The sequence below is a fragment of the Apteryx rowi genome, unplaced genomic scaffold (assembly GCF_003343035.1).
Source record: "Apteryx rowi isolate R43461 unplaced genomic scaffold, aptRow1 scaffold_23, whole genome shotgun sequence".
Lineage (NCBI taxonomy): Eukaryota > Metazoa > Chordata > Aves > Apterygiformes > Apterygidae > Apteryx > Apteryx rowi.
Window position 1 is genome coordinate 426,544 of NW_020448641.1, and position 15,084 is coordinate 441,627.

At 42.7% G+C, this 15,084-nt stretch overlaps 1 protein-coding gene across 6 annotated transcripts in view; it reads right to left on the reverse strand.

Moving 5' to 3' along the window:
* Positions 1-15,084, reverse strand: part of INPP5A (inositol polyphosphate-5-phosphatase A) — a 234,021-nt gene that overhangs the window by 205,641 nt on the left and 13,296 nt on the right. Inside the window, exon 1 of one of the 6 annotated variants that reach the window (XM_026065678.1) lies at positions 236-300. The exons of the other annotated variants lie outside the window; for them this stretch is intronic. The gene's annotated coding sequence lies outside the window, so the exon portion shown is untranslated. Of the gene's footprint in view, positions 1-235; positions 301-15,084 lie in introns of those variants that run through there. 6 annotated transcript variants of the gene reach the window in all.

The following is a 15,084-nucleotide window of genomic DNA, read 5'->3' on the forward strand; positions in this document are numbered from 1 at the left end:
GCCACCCACTTAACTGGTTCCCCTTGGTTTTGCAGAAATCTAAGACTTCTGTCCTGCCACGAAATCCGGCTGAAAYGGGCCAAGAGATTCAAGAGGTTTCAGGAAGAAAAGCAAACGGACAGCACACTCCTAGATTCCTCTTTTTCCGAGGAAAGCAAGCCCAGGAGACAAAGTCTCCCCCCTTCTTGGATGGGCACCTCTGCCCCTCATTGCTGGAAAAAGCCACGGACATCACCTCGACTGCCGGGGACCCGCGCCGGCGCCCACCGTGGGCGCTGCCGGCTGGGCTCCGGGTCCCCCCGGAGCGGGCGGCGGGCTCCAGCCAGCCGGGAAGCGCCCGGCCGTTGGGCGGACTAAAATAGCATGCAAAACTTTCCGAGTTCCTACGGCTCAAACAAATCAGTCAGCCCATGTATTTAAAGAGACKCTTCTTGCTTAGCACAGATGGGGGATATACAGCCTAAGTATATTCCTGAATCCATAAAACAGAGCTATTAATTTCTCATTCCTTGGCAAAACAGCACAACCCCTCCGCTTTCGTCCCCTTTCTCCTACGCTGGAATTAGTTTGACATTTCAGTAATTTTATCCTTAAAGCCAGTCTATTTTTAGAGCCATAAGGGAAGGGGAAACAGCTCATATTCAGAAAGTTGTAGCGTGTACTGCGGTATGGCTGAACAGATCGGCTTCTCTCAAAGCCTGTCCTATTTGTCACTGACTTTGTCTGTTTTTTTTTTATTATTATTATTTAATGCATTCTTATTTAGCACAAATAGACCATCAGAAAAGGATCAAAGCTCCAGCCCACTACCTTTCCCGACTAACATACATAGTGTTAGTGACCCTTTCATGTTTCCTTTGTAGTCACAGACCTGAAAAAATACTGGAAGCAAAACAAGCAGCTACACTCAGCATGCACCGAATTTGGGGCCGTAGGCATGTCTTTAACYGGATAAACAGTAATTTACTGTGAAACCATTCAGCAACGTTAACGTGATAGTTGTATACAACTATAGTTTTAAACATGGTTTAAAAATGCTGCTGTTCCCTATCTTTAAAAAAGACTGCCTAATTCAAGCTACAGCAAACATGTAAAAACTATGAAGGAGATGGCTACAGGGGAAAAAAAATTTAATGTTAGCATGAATTATCCAGGTTTTTCATTTAGCATTTTTGCCGTTACATTCAAAGTAAAAGTCTACTCTCATGTGTATGAGTTTCCACAGGAAATCCTGCCCTTCGTTCACTCTTATCCCTACAGAGAACCATTTCCTTTTATTTGAAAGGCAACTGTGTTTAGCCCTATGCCACGGTGAATACATTTTAACGCTAAATATAGATGCTTAAGGAAGGAAACATCAGGCAGACAACAAAAGCAAGGAACATTAGTATGCACCGTGTCAGATGGCGCATGCTACCCRAAAAAGTGCAGCGAACACGAGAGCGCAGATGCTACATTAAGAAAAAGAAACTGCAGATAAATGAACAATAGATTATACTCTCTCTAAATATAGATATATCAACTTTTCTCTCTAGTTTGAGGAAAAATCAGAGGCCACTGCCCCTCCTGCACCGCTCGCCTGGGAGGTGGCCACCCCGGCAGGATCACCATGGGCCTCCATCCCACCCAGGGCCCAGGTGGGACCACGGGCTCCAGGTGGCCCCAGCGGGACCACKGGCTCCCCGATTCCACCACACGTGCTAAAACGAGACACCTCTGCTGAACGGTAGATCTACAGACCGGTGTATGAGAAGATACTGCTAGAGCAGACGCCTTCCCGCGTGGAGGCGAAGGAAAACCCCCGCAGCCTTACCACCACGCTTAACTGCTCCCTCCCCGACGCTTTCAGCTCTACTCCTTCATTCTAAAACTCACTCTTTCGTTCCTGTCTTTATGGACAATTATTCTTCCTTTCTTAATACTAAAATGTCAATACGCATTTATCCCATTTCCGTTCGTCTTTAAATCATTGAAACACTTCAGAAACTGTTACATTAAATTAGAATTTAGCAGGATACAGTACCTTCCATAAATATCTATTTTTTTTTCCACTGTATCACTATGGATACAGCAGAGAAGATTATTACAGTGACCACCTGGGGGAGCATCAATGCTTTCATCACACGCAGGAGAAGCTCAATACCACCTGAAAAAAGTCTTAATTTATTACTAACCTATTTTTCTAAGACAGTTACGATGACTATGCATTTGCAGGCATGGACAGATTAATCAGGTAATTAAGTTATTTTCAAACAAATATGACTAGTGGGTAGAGGTATAAAAGGTATTTAATATCTACAGTGCTAGTGAAAAAACAGTGGCTGTGAAGGGGCTACCGAAAGACAAACTACCAAAAGAGAAGTCGATATTTAGAGAGAGGATACCGTGAAAGCAAACTCCATTTATTGTATTGTACTTCATAGTTTTTTGTCATAACTTCTTTCACAATTTTCCCCTTTTTACGCAAGCAGCTGCTTTTTTGAAAGTGACAAAAATACTGACAGGTATTAGGAAAGGGGTCAGCTAATTTCACATTATTTTTGCAATTTTTAATACAACTCAACCAAACAATATACACGTAGATTCAACAAAACCATTTCTATTTCAACAGTTGAGCTCATGTTTATGTTTTGCAGCAGCAGGGCCCAAATTCTGTCTTTCTGCACATTTTTACCAAGTAACAAGGAAGGATCATATTAGTCAGCCATCAAATTATATGGAAGTTATTTCGTGTTTTTACAGCACATCTGTTAAGCTGAACTGACTGCCTTTGAAGTAGAAGTTCGTCCAAGGAACTACAGTTACTAGCATTAAACGTGTGCAACATGGTATTGGGAAACAGTTTACAGGCATTTATTGGTGTCAGGTATAATCTAGTGTTGTTAGCTCCCAAAACTGTACTGATTGTCTCACAATACTCAGTAGTCTTCGCTTTATTTTTTGGTTTTTGTTTATGTTTTTTTTTAAACTCCAAAAGCCAAGCGAGTACCTCAGCCATTATTCCGATGAAAAAAAGTGATTTCTCACTCTGATGGATATAGAAAGAAACCTGAAAACATGACACAGGTACTCTCTAAAGTACAACAGACAGAAAGCAAATTAAGAAGGCCCCAAGATCTCACAATTTTGTGTGCCACTTACTGGCTGCATCAGGCTTTTTTAAATGTTTGCAATTGGCAATACGGTCAAATGCAAAACACCCCAAACTCCCAAAATGAGAATCAGATTTTTCTTTCTTCTTAACTAAAAAAAAAAATAATCCAGGACAGAATGAGACTTCTTAATTACTTTTTCCTAAAATAACTGTACCTGCAGTTTCTTACTAATTTAACTCGCAGTTTTCACCGAGTTTAATAGGCAAAAATGGTAACTGATGCTGGCTTCCTCTCATTTTGAGGGAGTACTTCTGATAATCACACCTCTTAACTACCAAAAGAAACACTCATATCATAGAGGACTGGTGAAAGCCAACTTCATAATGATGTTGCTTCAAATGGAGCACAGGGTGCTTAAGGCTGTTTTTGGGGACAGTGATGGTAAGTTCCTGCCAACAGTATCTTKGGTTCCTCCTCACTCCGAGCCCTCTCCCGTCACCCTCACCACCACTAAAGGCCAAGGCTGCCTTCTGCATCCCACCGCACAGKGTTGCGGCTCTGCAGACCTTAGCGAAGACGTGCCAAAACCCAGGAACGCTCACCACCACCCCAGCAAGCTCTGTTTGCTTCCAGCTCAGCATCCACGCGAGTCTCCGGACAACCACGGCAGGGCTGCGACAACAAAGACCGTAGCTACCAAAGCAGAAGGTGGGCAAGTTTTGCCACCCAAATTACTACTCCATGCAACTTTCCTTCACCGTTTCTGTGATCYACTTCCCATCTGATCCTACTCCTCCATCCACCTTTACTCTGACTTTGCCTCAGGGCAGTTTCTAACGTCACATTGCCCAGCTAAATTAAATCCTTGGCAACTTCACCTCCCATTTTGATCTTCCGTCAGATGTTTCATCCGGCAACACATCACCKTAGCTCACCGTCTTCATGTGAAATTCTGAATTACAAAAACCTAAAAGGTTTTAATGAAGCTTTGCAGATTTCTACAAGGTTTCCCAAGCATAAGGGGCCTCTTATGTTTCCTGGCAARTCTAGTGAATGAGCAATCAAGACTAGGACCTGTGGCCAAAAAAMCAGGAGTCAGCCTTCCACTACTATTTGACAAACAAATTTCTTAGGATGGTGACAGAAAGCAAAGGACTTTCACAGTAAAGTCAAGTAGCTTATTCTTAAAACAAGAGAGAATGCGAAATCAGTGAAAAGACACAAAACAAGGGGTTGAAATTATCCAAGTGACAGACCAGGAAAACTATCTCTGAAAGTGCATTCTGAATAGGTGATATGCAAGACAATAGTGCATTTATCACGGGTAGAGAAAAGCATTTTACAGTCATCAGGATGCAAGACAACAAACCGAACAAAAGCTACACGATAGGAATGACCCTTACCCAAGGGAGATTGAATGCAAAGCATTAGCAAGATTATGACAGAGCCCAAATTCGAGGATCTAGAAAAACATTGTCTGCATTAGTGTATGTAAAGCTACTGGGCTGGCTCTGCAAAAGGTTCACAAGCTCATGGGAGAAGACCCTATTGGTAGAAAGCCTCATAGGAAAATAAAAATGYCTGGGATTAGCAAGATACAAGATCACATATACAAGAACAAAAAAAATATATGCAATAATTAAAAACGTTTTCCGAGTCACAAAAGCCAGTTTTCTAGGCCTCTAGACTTACTGCAATACTTCTTCAGTATAGTTTGTTGCCAGACTCGCCTTGTGAAGGAACGGGTCACAGCATCAGCTGCAAGATTCAACATTATGAAAGCCTGGTTCCAATTCTGTAGTTTCTTGTTTATCTTTGTAGAGGTTTCCAACCTCCTAAGACCTTCCTGCCAGGTCTAAGAATAAAAGGTATAAGCCATCATGCTCTCCGAATGAGYTATGGTCCAGCCCCAGCCTCCCAAGAGCCCAGCTCCAGTGACAGTCCCAATCCCAGTATATGAGGGGATTCTGGCAGACCAACCTCTCGGACATTACTGCCCTACTCATGCGGCAGCATGATCCAACACTGGAACAGGTTGYCCAGARAGGCTGTGGGGTCTCCATCCCTGGAGACATTCAACACCCAACTGGACACGGTCCTGGGAGCACAACCTGCTCCAGCTGACCCTGCTTGAGCAGGGCTTGGACCAGACCATCTCCAGAGGTCCCCGCTGGCCTCGGCCCTTCTGTGGTCCTGCGACAAGCTCAYCTGTACTCATACCCATACAGAGTTTTTGGTTTTTCCCATAAAGTTCTGGCTTATAGATTGCTCAATGGGATTGCTCAACCTGCCTCAACGGGAACTTCTTTAAAACAACCTTTTTATTCACCCAACAGGCCATAGCACACAGAGCAATGAGCAACAGGGTTGCAGACATATCTCCCCCTTGCTGAACTGTAACCGTTCCTCCAAGTTTTGTCAAGTTCCTTTCGGCTCAATTCCTGCCATTTCTGCAGAGGAAGAGGAATACCGCTGCTACGCAGTTTCMTTTGCTGCTAGAGACTCAGCCTCCAGCCACTGCATTTTTTTTTTTCTTTCCCAAAGAAAAATATGAATGTCTGAAGTAATGATTTTTGGATGACTTTCCAAGAGATTATGCTGCAAATAACTGTGCCTTCTATTCTGGCCTGTCATAACCTGTGCTCAAATTTCAGCACTGCTCCAGAAACACACTGAAGATTCATAATTCAGCACCTACTGCTAACAGCAGCTTTCCTGACAAAAATTCACGTCACGGACTGTAGCACATCGTCACTGCTGGGGCACAGGGCGGGTTGCTACATGGGTAGCTCCGACTTCAGAAGTTCTCATCTGTGAGGAACAAGACACAGGCACGGAGTATTTTAACCTTCAACAGCATAACCTACTTAAAAAAGTAGAACTGTTAGCTCTCACCATTTTTCAAGTATTCATGAGTATATATATATATAAAAAAAAACAACACTCAAAATGTTTCCTGGATAAGAAACATTTCTAGAAGTCAGCAAGAAAATGTGCAAGAACTACACTTCCAGTGTCTAAAGAACAGATTTTTCCAATATACAGCCAAGAAACATTGTAGCTATTTATCAGATCCCAAGACATTTTGCTTCTTGATGACATCACGAACTTTTTAATACTGAAGTTGGCTCACGAGGTCAGCAAGATACTTTCCAACGAGGGGAAGTTTACCGCAAAACTGTGAAAAAACCCACACATAAGAATGAAAATGCCATCTGTCAGGATGGAATTAAAGAAAAATTTAAAAAAAAATGAATACTAGATATAATAGGTATTCTTAGAATACACAGGAGCCGCCCATCCTTCGAAGTGTTAGTTGAGTAATAATCACTTGAGGAACTGAGCCGCCTTCACCGGATGCCGGAGAGAAGTGGGAATGCGACCCCCGGGACAACGGGCCGGGTCCCGCGCTTGCTCCCGCTCCGTGTCTCGGTCCTGTCTCCTGCTAAAACCACACAACGATGGTGGTCTGCTAGCAGAGCGGGGTTAGTAAGCTGGCAGACCAAATTCCTGACCTCACGCCACGCAGAAGGATAGCATACTTAACAAGTCATTGCATACCATTTTCCCCCTGTTTCTCTATGTTTCCAAAATGAAGGTTAGAAAACAAAACAGACAAAAAAATGCAATGATTACTTGCTCAATTTGTAGACTATCACCTTAAATTGGGAGCTGAAGACAACAGAACAGTTTCCTTGATAAAAGTTGAGCCAAATGAAAATTCAGTTATTTAAGAGGTGGGAAAAAAGCTCAGGTTGTTTTTTCAGCTCGTTAAATAACACTTAGTTTTCTGCACTCTTTTTAAGAATTATACATAAAACAGGCAGGAATAGAGAATTTTCAGTATAAAAGTTGCATGCCTCGAGTGACATTTTTGCCTACCGTAACACATTTCTCACTCAAATAATAGACAAGACTGCAGGAAGAGAATTGATGTTACATACATTTTTTTCAGCATTATTGAACTTTTCCTGACCTACAGTAAATATATAGTTTGGCATACTAGACTAGAATAAATATGTGCTTGATAATTAAACAAAACGCAATCAAGTATTGCAAGCCCAACATGTACTCGGGATCCTGCTTATCCTCCGTATTTAAAAAAAGGAAAAAAAAAAAGCCCTCTTTTGTTTGTGAAGGAACATTCACCATCAGTGGAATTCTGATGTYGAAAAGACAGGCAAGCTTCCACTGTTTAAGAAGATACTTTCAGCTTAAATTTTTTTTCTCCATCTCAAAAAATACTGTAGTTACAAACAATACCTGATCAGCTATGGAAAACAGTAAAATAGATAGCTTTGTGCATAATCAAATGTCACCGTTCTGTTACTGGTCATTTATACCTCCTGTCTGCAACCATTCTCCTCTTCAGCCCTAAATACCATTTTCACATCCCTGGAGATGGGAAGACATCTCCACGTGCTATCTCCRGAGGGAAAGCGCCCAGGGAAAATTCCCTCTCACTTAGGGAGAGGGTAGGGAATCGCTTCCAGTCGGAGCGGAGGACCGCACCCCTGACAGCAGCAGCAACAGGCAATTCCACCCTGCGTATATAAACTAACATTAAAACACACAAAAGCCAATTTCCAGAAACATTCTGCAGACACATTTAACGAAGTGATAGGCTTGATTCATTATTAAAACCCAAACCAGCAATATCACAAGATATGGTAGAAACCTCATGACAGCCAGCCAGTAATAACACAATTACAGCCAAAATTTATTCCATCTTTGTGGCTCCAGAAATTCAAAGCCACTATGGAAAATTTTGTATATTTAAACCTAACTATTAAGAGATATCCTGTTCRCAATGAGGTAACACCTCTATTTTTCCCTGTCACGAGGAAGTGCACTTCACCTAGTATCAACATTTCTGAACTGTACTGGAATTGCTCTTTTCCTGTTTAGGAAAACAGGCTTCAAACAAGTTAAACTCTGGAAAAAAAGTAAAAATTACTTTAATTGACCTTTTTTCCCTACAGTTGCTTTCATATTTCGTAACATTCCAAATGCATAATAAGTCACACCAGGAAAAAAACAACTTGAGTTTAATCAAGTAAGATTAAACTGAAATCAGGTATCACGGTTGGAGGATGCACTTAAGACAGTCGCAAATAYGAGGACACACTTAAAAGCACAGCCGTTAACATTTTTTAAATGTTTCTCTTGGATAGCACTAGTAATACAGCTTCATGCTGTGATATGCGAACCGTTGCAAGAAAAGTAAAACGGTCTTTATGCCGGAGACTGAGAATTGAGACATATGAACTGAGGCTTTCAGGAGAGACCACAGAAATTAAACACTCAAAACATCTGTCGTTTCCCTGGCACAGCTGCAGGAGTTAAGCCAGGAAACTAACCCGTGCGCCGGGGCGGGATCCGCCGCGTCCGGAGAGCGCGCGCCAGGAGAGGAGCCGCAACCCGTACGGGGGCGAGAGGAGCGACCACCGCGTCTCCAGAAACGTCCCCATYGAGCAGAACCGCGCGCGGGCATTGCTGCTGACCGCGCCGCGGAGGCAGGGACGCGCGCTCCTACTGTCTAGGTCCCTGCTTGCTGAGGGCAACTCGGATTTTTTTTTTCTAGAGGGGAAAAAATTCTGCAAGTTAGCACGAACGATTCAAAATGACATATCCATCAGGAAGGAACAGTTGGAAGGCTGACATTTAAAATGAAAAATAATGTTACACTGTAATGTCAGATATTTTGAACTTATTCCACTGAATCTTTCACAACAGCTAGAGACCCAAAGTCAGTTTTTCCAACAACCCCACTAGAACCAAGTGGAACGTCARGAGGAACCCTCCCTTTGAACACCAGCGGCTTTGCAACGAGGACCTTCGGGCTGCGCAGAGCCACGCAGGCTCCTTCGAGTGGAGGCTCTCTGCTGTGAAGGCAACTCGTCCATGCCCGTCCCAGGGCCAACCCACCCAAAAAGGACCACCTGTTTTTGGGGTGATCTAAGCAAAGCTCTGCCTTTAGGAGGCAGACGAGAGCAAAAGCTGGAAATCGGCAGAAGGGAAGACAGCACCCCACCACTGGAAAGCCCTCAGATGGCATTTCCAGCCAMGAAAAACACTAGTCAGTCTATACCGGCAGGGAAAATTAGGTACCGAGATGATGCAAAGCCGCCCCCCGTCAGAACAAGAATTCGGTGAACACACACGCTTCATACACCAATGAACACCACYGTAATATCTTCTCACAAAACTACTTGTTCAAGGTAGGGTGAACCTGCTGTAGAGCAGGGAGAACAACCTAACCCGGGACACTGACCGCCAGGCTGGACCCTAGTCCCCTGCTTGCCCACGTTTTTGTACGCATGTGGAATTGCACCTGGACTCTGACCYGGAGCAAACCAAGAGTAACCAAATCGGGGATGAAACAGAAGATGGCAAATAGCTGGAGTCACTTGACGCAAACCAAYCCATATCGCTGGACTAGGACATCACGTCTTACTGCCAGGCACATGAAACGGACAGCACGGACTTTGGAAAAACAGCATTTCCCCCGCTTTTCCTTCTTCACAAGTTTCCCTAGTGGAAAGCATGGTGCTAGTCTGCTTGCTTACAGACCAGCAGCAGCTGAAAAATTGTGCTTTTCCCAAGGCCATGGACCGACAGTCTATTTCCAAGGTTACGCAGGTAGAGCCCCTAATGTCACGGATCTTCTGCAAATAAAGCAGACCGCTGCTTCTTTCTGACTACCCTTAGAGGCAGCATCCTCAAGGACATCATAAGAGTTATTTATTAAATATTAATTGGAACATGCACACTATTTCTTGCAATATCAGATCCTACTCACTGAGAGAAGCGGCAATATCAAACCTCTCTATATTGACACTTTTCGCTGTGCAGCACTCTTCAACCTACAAAGACTGTTCTTCATCTTAAAATACCTTGCAATACACGAGCACAATATACATTCCAGAGGAAAAAAGTTTTATGTAAATTGCCAAGTGCTACAGCAAATAATTCACAAACATATTAACTCGGTTCACACAACRAAGACATCCCCACTCTTGAGACAGATTTCACTCTTCAGAGGCAGTTCAGCATTAAAAACTTGATCCCTCACCAACTCAAGTGATTCTGAAAGAGGCCAGCAGTTGACATTTTACAAATACACCCACGGCAGAAAAACCCACATGCAGCGTGGGAACCGTCAGCGTGCCGGCTCCGTCGGGACACGCTGCGCGCGGCCACGCGTCCTCTCTTCTCTGCGGGGGGAAAAAGCCCCCGTGTGCCACTTGCTCGCCTAAGCGCAGAGCGCGGTCCTGGGCAGCTTTTCGAAGATGAGCAGAAGCTTTACTGCGTGACCCGAACGTTAAGTGATACCTGTAGATATCAAGTAAAGAGCTGGAATTTCCCCAAAGCAGGCCCTATGTTCAATTTCCACAATATTTTTACCAGTAAAGCCAAGTTTAAAGGATGGCACTACACTGAGCCTGTATTTTTAAAAAAACAACTGAACAAATGAAAATTTTTTTTCCACTCTGTTCTTGCAGACCTTTTGCATGCTTAAGTGTTTTTTTTTTTCCCCTCCCCTTTTAAGTTTTCAAAAGGGATATGTATGTATTTTCCATAGTCACACAAGATCTACTCTTAAATGCAGTTGGGGAGTTAATGAAACTAAAGAGACTTATTTACATATTAACTAACTGAAGTCCTACTTAGTAGTTGGTATATACAGGCTACTACACACCTGCCTTATATCTATTCCAAACTAGAAATAATTAGTTACCAAGGTTTTGGGATGCTGGATTAGCTATACCAATCCTTGTCCTCCGTCTGCCCTCAGAGACCACCACATTAACACCAAAGCAGAAATCTCTGTTTCCTCCCAAATTCCATAGCAAAACTTTAATTTTCTTATATTTCTTTTCTAGGGTCAAGGAGATCAACATTCCCCCCGCTCACTGGTCCGAGTGTCTTTGCACAGCAAGCCCATAATAGAGGTTCTTGCACAGAGCTCAGGACCAGAACGGCTGCTTTTTCACTCGTTCTATTTCGAGAGTAGAGAGTTCAAGGAAAGGGGCAGCGCAAAACATCCAAAATGCATCTGTTCTGGGTTCCAACCGTCACTTGCCCGTCAGAGAGCTTTAAAAGCTATCCCCAAATTTCTGAACCATGTTAAATCCCCAGAATCTCTGCCCCCATCCTCCAATCTCCAGTCTTCAATTAATAATAATTATTAATAAATATAAAAATAAATTTTAAGTATTTTTATTATTATTAAATATAATGACCATTTCACAGCACATACTAAATGCTAAAGATGTTAAAGCAAGGAAAGCAGCAACATAACTAGAAGTTATAATTTCAAAAATTATAAATAGTTTCTGACAAATATTATTTTAATATATACACCTACTGTTTACCATTGAAACATTTTTAGATAAATTTTTAAAATTATTTTCTATTTCATGAGCATTGGGTTTTACACATTTTTCTTTAAAGGAGACAAACCACAATACAGCTAGATTTTACCAGATTTACAAGTTTAAATACAGATATTGTTACATAATACATGCAAAAATATTGCAGGTGAAAAGTAAACATTTAACCAAGCTTTCCAAATTTGGTCTAGATTCTTACAGTCAGGGAAAATAATTCTTAATTGTTTTTAACATAGGAAAAATGATCTTAAGATAAAGCTTCAGGTTTCTATTTACTCAAAATTAACATTGCTGGTTTTTAATGCAAAATGAAAATGCAAATCTGATGAAGCTTTGCCTTACTCTTGTTACACTTTTCTGTATTTATTTCAGCAATTATTCAGTACAAAATATTGGAATTTTACAGGGGCAAAGATTGTTCATTATAAATTACTCCTGAATGCATTTCTTCAAACCTGTCTACATGATGCAATACGAAACTGTATCTCTGATACAGAATTTGATACTTACAGCATTCAGCAGGATATTTCTGCATTAAAGGGACACTAAACAAGAAGATGAAGCTAAAACAAAAATCCTAACAACAGGTATTAAATGGTCAACGTTATGTACTGTAATTTCACACAACTGCATGAAACATATTTCATTCCGTTGTATAATTTCCTGACTAGAGGCTACAGAAATCTTCCTACATATAGAAAACCTTAGTATGTGGTTCCAACAAGAAATATTTATGTAGCAAACCCTGCAAAATCATCGAAGCAGCGACTGACGAGCAGAAATGGAAACGCGGGGCGTGCTGCTGCCCGCAGGCTGGCACGCCAACAGAAACCCCTCGCGCAGGGTAAACGAGCGCACGGAGACAACAAATCCYGGGCACACACAAAAGCGGCGTTTCCAGGCCTCCTTCCCCACCTCGAAACGAGATCGGCTGCCGAACAGCCAGAGCGACTGGGGCGAATCCCCGCTCCCGTCTCCTTGCGGCACAAAAGCGGCATTAAACCCCCGGCGCGATCCGTGCAACGCATGCGTGTTCCCAGAAATTAGAGCGCGGAAGCAACACACGGGGGTTTCCCGTATCGTTTCGTTAACGTTTGACTGAACGTTTTATCTCTGTTCTTGTTTTTTTTTTTAAAAAAATACGTTGCTATATTTGCCACGCAGATCGCGGGACGCTGACAAAAAGGTATTAGCGGATCAGCCTAGATTTTACACGCCAAATTCCGTAACACTACTCAGCTATGATTTTAAGCGATATTTCATAGTTACAACACGAAGGGAGGCGCGAACACAAGTAGCTTCTCAAAACCTGGACGCAGGCAGACTCGTAACGTGGATATATATATATAATTTATCGCGAATATTTAGCTAAAAACGGGTAGGAACYGTCCTCAGGGGAGCGATTTGCTTTGAGCCGATCCGGATCCCAGTGACCGCCTGCGAATTCAGCCACCAGCCAGGAGCTAATTCGGCGGCCAGGAGCTCATCGCGCCGCGGGGAGGCATCGCGGCAGGTGCCGTCACGCCGTCTCCAGCGAGGCGGAACGACCAGACCTGCAGCACGGTCTGCGCAGGGCTTCCCGCCTCGGGTTTTTAGCCTTCTTTCATACCCTTGGGAAGATCAGAAGTAACGGCGGTAGCAGCGAGCGCAAACGAACATCATCGCTGCAATCTCTAGGGTTAAAATTTCAAGAGACCTTTACAAATGAAAGCAAGCTAGTAGGGTTAAAATTTTAATTAAATCCATCTTATTTTCAATTATCCATCGTATAAGGTTGGATTTTTATATGGTTAAGTATGAGCAGAAAGGGTCCAAGACCATTATTCCATATTGGGGCAAGGGAAAATTTGAGGTTTCAATTTAAAGATATTTCATTTTTATTTTAAATAAATTGAGTTTCCCAATAAACTTGGATAACTAAGTTTTGGTTTTTTTTGAATGCCAGGTTACTTCATTTACATTTTCAACATAACCAGGGGCAAAACCACTTCACTTAGTATCCTTAAAACCCAAAGTCAAGGTTACTCATGAAACATCCTCTAATTCTAGCAGAAGCAACCCTGGAAGCAGTTCTACACTTACAGAAAGAAGGATATTGTTCAATGCAAAAGACTGCTATTTAGAACCCTTCGGTGGAGCTATTAAATAGAAYAGCCATTAACCGAAAGGACTAGTGAAAAAGAAAACCATCATTGTTCATACACTGACCAGATCTTGTGCAYRYTGTGAGTATGTTATAGCCAATACTTAACAACACAGCACTAAGGAGTCACAGCTGCATGTTCTCGACTTAGGGAAACRTGTCATTTACGTTTTTTACCTCACTTTGAGAGGGCTCTCGCATACAAAAATATATTCCTTCCTATCAATTTTCTGCATATTTTAAACGCATAYGTTAAGAAAGTTTACCTTTAATTAACATATTACAYGTTTTCCTCCATCTCATTCCACTTTCATGTTGCATACTTAAGCTATCACAAATATATTTCCAATAAYGAGCAAAACTAAGCAAATGTTTCTGTAAAACTCCTTCCTAAAACACAGGTGCCTTTGAAGTGTTTTACTTATACTATGCAACATACGTTATTTTCCACAAAGAAACAAAGCAACTGATGAGGAACTTAATAGCATCCAACATTAGGATAGAACAGGCAGTAAATTTGCAAGGCTTCGAGCCGTTTCTCCGACATCAACCATTGCAAAGCAAAGGACTTCATCAGACGGGCCACGAGGCAACAGCACAGGAGCAGAAACGAGGGAAACTCTTCCATACTTCATTCAGAAGAAAGAGAAACACAAGCTACACAAGATCCCCAGATTTATCTTCTGCTCCTCTTTAAAGGCTATTAATCCCAAAACAATTTTCCATCACCTAATTTAGACCCCATGAGACACTTAAAGCAAGTTTTCTGAAAGCCCCACACCAGACTCACTCCCTGGACGCCAGGTAGGTCTCACCCTTACACGAGAAGGCTCCTCTTGGTTGTCCTTGCTGTGCACCCTGATTCACAACCTGGTCCGTAATGGCTCCACCTTCGTTATGTTCCTACTCAGACCAGGTGTGTTTCTGAAGGAAGTCTCCAGCTGTTCCCACTTAGCACATTTGGGCTTGGAAGCAGCCATGGAGCACAGGAAATGGGGAGAAGCAGCTAGGTTGTGTCTGCAAATTTTCCCYGTTTTGCCCAGCAGCTCCCTCCCAYGGTGTCCTGGAGGGAACTCCCAGGGAGCTGGGAATTACTTATCCCTCCGTGCCAGGGATCCTGCTCTGGACATTAAATCTCTCCCTGAAGCCTTTTAGGAAGCCTAACGCCATGCGCTGCAGAACGGCCGTGCCCATGGCTTCGGTTTCGGACAGCACAACGCAACCTCAACGAGAAGTCATCATTTCAGCCTTCAGCAACGAAGAAAGAAAAGAGTAAGACTAACTATGACCTGACGTGAGACCGCAGAAAGCACCACGTGTTGAACTGCAAACAGTCGTACAGGTCGCTTCTCGTAGAATACCCCATCACAACAACACGAACTGATAAAATAGCAGCAATTTTCTTTACAGTATTTTCTTGGCAAATAACGCATTATGTTTTCAAAGTGCC